Source organism: Hemiscyllium ocellatum, chromosome 33 (genome assembly GCF_020745735.1).
Source record: "Hemiscyllium ocellatum isolate sHemOce1 chromosome 33, sHemOce1.pat.X.cur, whole genome shotgun sequence".
NCBI classification, from domain to species: Eukaryota; Metazoa; Chordata; class Chondrichthyes; order Orectolobiformes; family Hemiscylliidae; genus Hemiscyllium; species Hemiscyllium ocellatum.
This window is the reverse complement of record NC_083433.1, coordinates 25,195,568-25,204,144: the sequence shown is the minus strand read 5'-3', so window position 1 is coordinate 25,204,144 and position 8,577 is coordinate 25,195,568.

The window sequence follows — 8,577 nt, the reverse complement described above, 5'->3', positions numbered from 1 at the left end:
CATTTGTATCAAACTGCCACAGATGAGTAAAATTGGTCGCAACCAATGGAAACTACAATGGTCAACTCAAGTCTCCTCACCAGTTTCAGAGAAGACCAGTAACAAAACTGGAGGAGCTGTCCCATAAACTAATCAAGCAATTGCATTACTCACCAATTCAAACTTTATTGTCAATGAGTCAGAGCTGAAAAATGTGTTGCTGGAAAAGCATAGCAGGTCAGGTAGCATCCAAGGAGCAGGAGAATCGACGTTTCGGGCATAAGCCCTTCAAGCCATCATATCCTCAGTATGTCTGGCCTGACAGGTAGTGGTACGATGGCATACAGATGGAAGAGAGTGGCCCTTGGGAGTCTTCAAATTGACTCTAAACCCCCCAATTTTTTGAGCCATTAAATTAAACATTGTCAAGCAAACCTCCTGAGGATTACTAACCACTGCCCTTCCTGAGCTGATGAATGAATGCTCTACCATATTGAATACCATTTGAAAGAAGGCAAAGTAGCAAGGACACAATATAGCCTAGATAGGGGCGTTCAATATCCATCACTGAGTGGCTCAGTAGGACAACTGCTAACCAAGCTGGCTCTCCAGTAGGGAGTGAGACAGGAGTGAGAAACATGAGAGGAAAATGTATCTGACTTTGCCTTAACCAATTTACTTGCAGATGTACCTGTCTATGATGGCAGGAATGACTACCATCAGAAGTGCCAACTGGATGATCCATCTCAACCTCCTCCCTCATGTCATAGATGTCAATGCTCAAACAATTCAATTCAATCCACATCTCAAGAAATGGTTAGATATACTGGACACAGCAAAAGTTACAGATCCTGACAATATCCATAGTACTGAAGATACATTCTAGAACTAGCCACACCCCTTGCCAGGTACATGAGGTTGTGCCTCACTAACTTGATCAGGTTTCTTGAGGACGTGACGAAGATGATTGATGAGGGAAAAGCGTTGTCTAATTGAACTCCAGTAAAGCCTTTGACAAGATCCCTCATGGCACACTGGTACAAAAAGTAAAGTTACATGGTATGAGGAGTGAACTGGTAAGATGGATACAGAAATGGCTTAGTCATAGGAGACAGACAGGAGCGGTGGAAGGATGCTTTTCAGAATGAAGGGTTGTGACTACAAGGATTAGTGCTGGCCACTCTGCTGTTCCTGGTCTACATAGATGATTTGGAGAAAAATGTAGCTGATCTAATTAGTAAATTTGCAGATTTTACATAGATTGGTGGAGTTGTGGATAGCGAGGAGGATTGTCAAAGAATACAGCAGGATATAGATCAATTGGAGGCATGGGCAGAGAAAAGATAAATGGAGGTTTATGCGCACAGTTGTAAGATGATTGGAAGGAAGTACATGGAAATTATACAGTGAATGGCAGAACCCTTAGGAGTATTGATATGCAGAAGGATCTGGGTGTGCAGATCACTGAAGGTGGCAGCGCAGGTAGATAAAGTAATAAAAAAAAAGGCCTAAGGCATGCTTGCCTTCATTGGAGATGCCGCTGTTGGACTGGGGTGGACAAAGTTAAAAAGAAACTCTTGTTAGAGCTACCTTGAGAAAATAATTTAAAAGAAGTTCTGGGATTTACATATAAAAGAACAGAAATCAGCATATGACATTTGAAAAGATGAACAATTTAATTTAAAATTGTTTAATGTATCACATCTCCAAGACACTGGACTCCATTGGCTACAAATTCTGTGATCATGATCTTATTCTCCACAACCTCCTGATGAAGGAGTGGCGCTCTGAAAGTTAGTGTGCTTCCAATTAAACCTATTGGACTATAACCTGGTGTTGTGTGATTTTTAACTTCATTGGAAGGGATATTGAGTATAAGGATAGGCAAGTTATGCTGAAGCTTTAAGAAACTTTAGTTAGGCCACACTCAAAATATTGTGTCCAGTTCTGGTCACCACACTACCAGAAAAATATGGCTGCTTTGGGGAGGATACAGAAAAGGATTACCAGAATATTGCCTGGTGTGGGGGATTTTAGCTATGAAGAAAGGCTGGATAGACTGCATTTGTTTTCACTCGAACAAGGAGGTTGAGGGGCGAGCTGATAGAAGTGTATAAGATGATTAGGGGTTTAGATAGGGTAGATACTAAGAACCTTTTACCGCTAATGGAGTCAGGTGTTACTAGGGGACATAGCTTTAAATTAAGGGGTGGTAGGTATAAGACAGATGTTAGGGGTAGATTCTTCACACAGCGGGTTGTGAGTTCATGGAATGCCCTGCCCGTATCAGTGGTGAACTCTCCTTCTTTATGGTCATTTAAGCGGGCATTGGATAGGCATTTGGAAGTTATTGGGCTAGTATAGGTTAGGTAGGATTCGGTCGGCGCAACATCGAGGGCCGAAGGGCCTGTACTGCGCTGTATCCTTCTATGTTCTATATTCTATGTAAGTTTATAAGATCGTGAATAGCATGGATATAGTGAAAAGTATGAGGCCGAATCCCAGAATGGAGGGGTCAACCACAGGAGACATTGGTTAAGGGTGTGGGAGAGGAAGTTTAAAAGAGATGCATGAGGCAATTTTTTTAGCAAAGAGGGGATGCTGCATTTAAGAAGCACCTGGACGAATACATGATTATGAAGGGAATATAGGAATATGGATCTGTAAGTGAAGGTAGTTTAGTATGGACAGGCAAAATGTGTCAGCGCAGGCTTGGAAGGCCAAAGGGCCTGTTCCTGTACTCTACTGTTCTTCAACATTAAAGAGTAGAAATATTCACCAATGAGCAAAAAGAAGGGACTAAGCTCCTCTTCCATCTTTAATGCAACAAAGCAGCCCTAAATAAGGTCTCTTTATTGTCCCTAATTCAAAGGCTTTTGTAACGGATTAAACTAATTAACTAGCTACAGCTGAGTACCTGAATGATTAATGTGGTCTGAGCCAGAAGGATCTCAAAGATCTTGGGTGTAATCCTTAACTGTACAGTAGTAGCTGGTAGTGTAGCATCAAAGAGGAGGTCTTGGGGTGCAGTGAGTATTGTGACTGCCTTTGTGCCGAAGACTTCTGGTTCAAGTTCTGCTAGCTCTAGCTGGCTCGACAGCCAGTGTGCCCCAGATGTGTATCAGCAGCATGGGGTTCAATGCTCATTCTAGGGGGAGGATGGATTTCAGATCTGCCTCATTGTCCTCCCCGTGATTGTGGCACTTGGGTCAGTAGTTACTTTGGGCACAGTGATTAAGAAACAACATCAGGAAGAGGTGCAATATCCTTGTTATCACCAGGGAAGGAAAAAAGTATAATTTCTGAATACTGTTTACTATTTAACAAAAGTCTTGTATTTATACAGCACCTTTTACATCCGAAATCATTTTACAATTAATTAAGTATATTTGAAGTGTGATCACTATTTTAATATAGGAAACATAGCAGTCAATTTATGCACAGAAAACTCCCAGAAACAGCACAGAGATGTATAGTATGGAAACAGACCCTTCAGTCCAACTCATCCATGCCAACCAGATATTCTAAATTAATTTAGTCTCATTTGCCAGTATTTGGCCCATATCCCTCTAAAAAGTTCCTATTCATATATCCATCCAGACACTGCTCAAATGTTGTAATTGTTCCAGTCTCCACCACCTCCTTTGGAAGCTCATTTCATACATTTGCCTTTATTGGCATTAAAAAGTTGCCCTTTGAGTCATTTTTAAATCTTTCCCTTCTCAACTATGCTGTCCAGTTTTGGATTCCCCTAGCCTGGGTAAAAGACCTTGGCTATTCACTCTATCCATGTTCCTCATGATTTCATAAAATTCTTATAGAAGTCACTCCTCAGCCTCCAACACACCAGGGTTAATAGTCTTAGCCTATTCAAACTCTCCCTGTAGCTCAAACTCTCCAAACCCTGCAAAATCCTTATAAATCTTTTCTGAACCCTTTCAAGTTTCACAACAACTTTCCTATAGCAGGGAGACCAGAATTGAAAGTATTATTTCAAATGTGGCCCAACCAATGTCCTGTACAGCTGCAACATGACCTCCCAAACTCCTATATTTAATGCATTATTAATAAAGGCAAGCATACCAAACAGATTCTTCACTGTCCTATCTACAATTCCACTCTCAAGAACTTTGAACCTGCACTCCAAGCTCTTTTTGTTCAGCAACACTCCCCGAACCTTTCCATCAGGTGTATACATTCTGCCCTGATTTGCCTTACCAAAATGCAGCACCTCACATTTACCTGAATAATACTCCTTCTGCCATTCCTCAGTCCACCTCATCAAGGTCCCAATGTAGTCTGAGATAACATTTTTCACAATCAACTACACCAGCAATTTTGGTGCGTTCTGCAAACTTACTAACTATACCTCCTATATTCATATCCAAATCATATACGTATGTGACATGGTGATGATCAGATAATCCATTTCAGCAATATTGATAGAGGGATATGTATTAGCCAGTGCACTCGGGATAATGCCCTGCTCTTTTGTGAAGTAGTGCCATAGGATTCCTGATATCCACCCAAAAGGACAGATGGTACTTGGCTTAAAGTGTCATCCAAAAGATGAGATCTCTGACAGTGAAGCACTTCCTGAGTACTGCACTAGAGTGTCTGACTGCACTCAAGTCTAGAAACAAGGGTTCAAAGCTGTCACATAGTCACCAATGAAGAACTCGGGAGAACCTTATTCACCCAGACGTTTTAGAATGTAGAATTTGCTACAAGTAGTAGTTGAGGTGCACTGAAGGAGAAATTAGAGAGAGCAAAATGAACAAAACTTAGACACGATTTGAAGAAGTACGATAGAGAAGACTCATGTTGAATGTCAGCACTGGTTTAGACCATGTGGATCCAAATGGCTATTTTTTAAAAATTAAAATACTTTTGGAAAATATGTTAACAATAAAATCTATGTGTACCTAAAACTACGTTTTTAGGAAGCTGAACATGCAATTAATAGTTGAAGTCACATGAATACAAATTAGAAGTACGTATTTTCAAAGTTAAAAATCACACAACACTAGGTTATAGTCCAACAGGTTTATTTGGAGCGCTGTTCTTTCATCCACCTGATGGAGCAGTGCTCCAAAAGCTGGTGCTTCCAAATAAACCTGTTGGACTATAACCTGGTATTGTGTGATTTTTAACTTTGCATACCCCAGTCCAACACTGTCACCTCCAAATCGTGTATTTTCAACTTCGTAAAGTTCCAGCTGAACAATGGGGCTAATGTGACTCTTAAAATGTCACATTGTGGATATCAGACATAGACACGATGGGCGTCTGCTGGCTTCTGTGTGGAATGATCCTGGTGATACTATGTTGTCTCACACCCAAAAATAGCTGGTCATTTGGGTGGGGTTCCAGACAACTCACAAAATTACGGACTGTTAAGGTGCTTCCTCGACATGCATTATACCTTTGAGTGATGTAGACAGTTGGGGGCAGGGAGAGGAATTTTGAGCCACCATATGTTGCAAATGACCAAAATACAGGCAAATAAGAGCGGGAACTTGGCGTCCGCTGAAGAAAAACAACATTTCTGGTTCTGTGCTCTTCCAACTGGACTTTTACAGGCAGCTGTCCAAAAGGAGCTAAGGCGTAGCATGAGTGTAGCTGTGGGCGATTAGATTATCAACTGGTTCCAAGTCACAAGTGTAGGATCAGAGGACTGCCAAACAAAAAGCACATTTACAACTTTGGACCAGCCTCTGCTCCCCGCTGCACAGTTAAATGTAGAAAATCTTGATTCGGAACATGTACTTAAATGCTTACTCTGATGATTAAATATTGCAAAACTCATGGATATACTTTAACCAGTATCAGAGAAAAGGTGAAATTACAGTCAAAGATTCCCACAGACTCAGGATGCCCTAATGTGCTTTACAGTTAATGAAATACTTTCTAAAATATGATCATTTTTCTAATGTAGGATATATAGAAACCAATTTGTGCACAAAAAGCTTCCATAAACAGTATTGTGATGACGACTAAGTAATCTGATCAGCTATGATCTAATTGGCTTGCGGAACAGGTTTGTGGCTGAATGACCTACTTTTGCTCCTATTGATATAGGGACCCAGGTTCAATTCCACCCTTGGGCGACTGTGTGGAGTTTGCACATTCTCCTCACATCTACGTGGGTTTCTGCCAGGTGCTCCAGTTTCCTCCCACAGTCCAAAGATGTGCAGGTTAGATGGACTGGCTGTGCTAAATTGCCCACGAAGTGCAGGTGAGTTAGCCATGGGAAATTTAGAGTTGGGGAATGGGTCAAGGTGGGATGCTGTTCGGAGAGTCAGTGTGGACCAGTTGGGCCGAATGGCCTGTTTCCACATTGTTGGGATTCTATGATTCAGTTGTTCATGGGTTATGACACATGCAGAAATTCACCAAAGATCCTCAGAAAGTATCATCCAAATCCATGACCACTTTGATCTAGAAGGATAAGGGGAGCAGATACGGAGGAACCTCGATTGTCTGATCAAGATGGGTGGGCACTATTTCGTTCAGATACATGATTATTCGGTTAATTGATTCAATTCCTCTCCTCTGCGGCTCAGAGTTTTCTGAAGTTTCCTTTTCCCTCGCTCTGCATGCCTTGCTCCCTCTCTCTGTCTCAGGGTTTGTTTCTGAGCAGAGACAACTTGTGAGTAAGGGACCTGCAGAATTGCTATAGCTTCCTGCACCTCCCCACCCAATCAGTTTAATGGGATCAACGCAGCGAACACTTGCTCAATCCGCTCCCCGTTTAGGAGATGAGGCAGCAGCACACAGTATGTGAGACAACTCTTTGATGTAATGTTTCTATCGGACCTTGAGATCTCCTCCGGATAATCCAATATTCAGATAATTGATATTCAGACAATCGAGGTTCCTCTGTATATGGGAACACCACCATCTTCAGGTTCCCCTCCGAGCCACTCACCATCCTTACCAGGAAATATATCACTGCTCCTTCACTGTGACTGAGTCAAATTCTTGGAATTCTCTCCCTAAAATGGCATTGTAGGTCAACCCACAACAGGTGGGCTGTGGCATTTCAAGATGATAGCTCACAACACCTTCTCAAGGGCAATAAGGGACAGACAATAAATGCTGGCCAGCCAGTAATGCCCACATCCCACAAATGAGTAAAATAAATACAACTCTGGAACAGCTGGGACTTGAACCTGGGCCTTTTGGCTCAGATGTAGGGACACTACAATTGCAACATAAGACCTTCAGGGTCTTCCACTTGTAGGTATTTTCTTATTCAAAACCTGTTCAGCGATGTTACAACACATCTCTGGAGCAGATGGGAATTGAACTCAGGTCTCTTAGTAGTACGACTGTGCCACAAAAACTCCCTCTGCCACTTGTATGCTGAACTAATCAGACAGGATATGTCACAGAGACTATCACAAATAAAATGGAAAATTGAACTTTTAGCACTATTAGTAATTAATTAAACATGAAACAAGGCCTTCTTTCAGTAGTTTCCAATGTCTGAACAAAGCCAATCAATATTCCTTGCAACCAAAGGTTCACAGTACCTTATCTGTCCAGCAATGTCATCTTGTTTAACAGATTGTTTGCAGCAGTTCCTGTTGCAATAATGATGGGCTGTTCTCTGATAATTCCTGACTGCCCTGATTCCCAGGGTCAGTTAAAAACAGTCAGAAAAGACTGTTCTGTGTAACTTAGCTCCTTCAACTTTATCTTAACTCTCTAAGTTGTATTCATGGTTGGTCACTCTCTTTGTGGGAAGCACTTTCCATTGTCATGGCATAAAGGATTAAATTAGAAGGACAGGAAGCATAAACCACACGCATTTCCAAGGAAAATTAAGAGACAATCTAATTGTGGTTTCACAAATTAGGTACTAGCTCCACTGAAAGGGCTGAGATCAGAACAAGGAGGCATAGCCTTAACGTTATATCTATGCTGTTCAGGGGTGATGTCAGAAAGCATTTCCTCCCACAAAAAGTAGTAGAAATCTGGAATTCATTCTCAAAAAGCTATTGAGTCTGGGGTCATTGGAAGATACAAATCTAAGATTGAGAGACTGAGGTTAAGATTTATTTAATCTATGTGTGTAGTTTAAGATTCCTACCAGCCATTATCTAATTGATTGATGTGTGTGCTCAAAGGCTGATGAGATATAGATTTCTCTAATTGCCAAGCATTTTAGTCTTGGTGGGTTACTAGACCATTATAGCTGAAGCTGATCTTGCTTGTTTACTTCAATTTCTTAAGCAGAGAATTACTGAAATGGATCAAGAGACAGAACCTGGAACCTGGGTGGCACAGTGGTTAGCACTGCTACCTCACAGTGCCAGAGACCAGGGTTCAATTCCTGCCTCAGGTGACTGACTGTGTGGAATTCTGGGTGCTCTGGTTTCCTCCCACAGTCCAAAGATGAGTGGGTCAGGTGAATTGGCCATGCTAAAATTGCCTGTAGTGTTAGGTAGGGGTATGGGTGGGTTGCGCTTTGGCAGGTTGGTGTGGAATTGTTGGGCCGAAGGGCCTGTTTCCACACTGTAAGTAATCCAATCTACAATACCAAACAATTACCAGGGCTGCATAATAGAAGGGTGGTGCTGTAGTTGACTG